The following is a 2,484-nucleotide window of genomic DNA, read 5'->3' on the forward strand; positions in this document are numbered from 1 at the left end:
CAGCCGCGCGGGTTTGCTGCATTCATATGCTAATTAGGGCCATTAGTACAGCTGATCGCTCTCCACATATGTCAGAGCCTGTTTCCGACAATTTGTGGCACTGACAAACGGCGACAAGCGCGGGTTGCAAATTGTTGTCAACTGCCGAAAATGAGGCAGATCTGCAGGAGTTTACGGGGATGAAAATCTCACTTTTCATGCAGTGTTAAAGACTTTCAAACTCAGCTCCACGACTTGATTTTGTTGGAGGAATTTAAAAATGGCTTACCGGAAAATATTGCAACCTACATTAAGGAGCAGAAAGCTAAGAACGTGTCAGAGGCTGCAGTGTTGGCGGATGAGTACGTGCTGACTCATAAGGATTATTCGGGTCCTGTGGGTTTTAAACAGCATTTTGGTCAAAATATGAGCCGCAGTGATTGGGGTTGGTGTTGCTTATCAACTGGAGGTTTAAAAATCCGCTGGTTCGGGATGATGAGCGGGTTTGTCATTTCTGTCACAGACGCAGACATATTAAAGCAGATTGTCATCGGCTGAAAGTTGAAGCGAGAAAGTTTCAAACTGCTCCTAAAGGAGTAGGTTTGGCTGCGCCAGTGCGGAGTTCTTTGAAGGACACGAAGGAAGATCGGTCTTCTGAAGTGGGTGTCTCATATCTGCCTTTCATTCGTGAGGGTTTTGTGTCACTGCCAAAACACGAGGAAAAGGTTCGATTAAAGCTCCTGAGAGAAACCGGAGCGTTTGACTCTTTAATTAGAGCTGACATGTTGCTGTTCTCTGCTGAGTCTGAGACAGGTGCCTGTGTCTCGATTCAGGGAATCAGATTAAATGTAATGTTTGTTCCGTTACATAAAGTGTCTCTGGAGTGCAAACTGTTTACTGGTGTCACACAATTAGGTGTGCGCCCTGCATTGCCAATTGACAAGGTCTCTGTGATTTTGGGAAACAGTTTAGCTGGAACGCAATTGTGAACGGACACTGTGCTGTTAGGTGGGCTGGTTGCATCGGACCCCATTCAGCGAGTCATTTCTCAGACTGAGAATAAAGGCGAATTCGCAGATGTATGTACCACATGCGCGGTTACTAGGGCCATGGCGCGCGCTCAGAGCGAGAAAGAGGACAAATGTGCAGGGAAAATTAAATTGCCTTTGTCCAATTTTCCAAATCTCTCTATCTCGCAGTGAGTTTGTCGTGGAGCAGCAAGCCGATGTTTCCTTGAAGAATCTTTTCGATCAGGTTCTCCCGCTCAGTGAAATAATGGACTGTGCATGTGGATACTTCCTGCAGGACTCGTTGTTGGTGAGGAAATGGTTACCACATGCTGCCATTGTGGGGGAACCGGTGTTTCAGAGAGTGGTTCCCATTAAACTTCGCTCCTCAGTGTTAAAAGTTGCTCATGATGAGTCTGGCCATTCTTGTGTACGTAAGACATATGACCGAGTTCTGAGACATTTTTTCTGGCCGCGTCTGAAAAAGGACGTTTTATCTTATGTTCAGGTGTGTCATGTCTGCCAGGTCATTTCCAAGCCCAATCAGGTTTTGAAACCGTTCCCTTTGAGCCCAATTATTGCCAAATCTGAGCCATTTGAGCATTTGATAATCGACTGCGTGGGCCCGTTACCCTGTTTAAAGGCTGGGTCATCATATCTGCTCACTGTGATGTGTCAAAGTACACGTTATCCAGCAGCTTATCCATTACATACAATAACAGCTAGGTCGGTGGTACGTGCACTCACTCAGTTCTTTTCGTTGTTTGGGATCCCTAAAGTAATACAGTCTGACCAAGGCACAAATTTTTCATCACATTTCTTCAGTCAGGTTCTGAAACAGATATGGGTGCGACACAATAAAGCAACAGCGTATCATCCAGAGAATCAGGGCGCGTTAGAGCGTTTCCACCAGACTCTGAAGTTTCTCCTGCGCACTTACTGTACAGAACTGGTGGGTAACTGGGAGGACGGATTGCCTTGGCTGATGCTGGCCGCCAGCGAGATAACCCAGGAAAGCACCGGGTTTAGTCCAAATTAACTGGTTTTTGCACACACCGTTAAGGGTCCGTTGGCTGTGGTGGCGGACAGGCTGAAAGAGCCTGTTCCACCAAAAAACTTGGTTGATTTTTTAAATGGTTTTAGAAGATGTTTGTATTCAGCATGGGAACTCGTTAAAGGCGCAGGAAAAAATGAAAAGCTTGTTTGATCGGTGTGAGGAGGTGCGCACATTTCTGCCGGGTGATCAAGTGTTGGCTTTGTGTCCAATTAATACTTCTCCTTTTCAGGCGAGGTTCGCTGGTCCATATACAGTTCTGGAGAAGGTTTCCGACCAGAACTACTTAATATCAATGCCAGAGCGGAGAAAGAAAAGCCAGTTGTGTCATGTCAACATATTAAAACTAGTGTTGCACCGATACCAATACCAGTATCGGACGGGGCCCCGATACTGCCCTAAAATGGTGGTATCGGTATCGGTGAGTACCAACAAATAGGGCAC

Source organism: Cyprinodon variegatus, unplaced genomic scaffold (assembly GCF_000732505.1).
Source record: "Cyprinodon variegatus isolate N-32 unplaced genomic scaffold, C_variegatus-1.0 Scaffold1134, whole genome shotgun sequence".
NCBI lineage: Eukaryota > Metazoa > Chordata > Actinopteri > Cyprinodontiformes > Cyprinodontidae > Cyprinodon > Cyprinodon variegatus.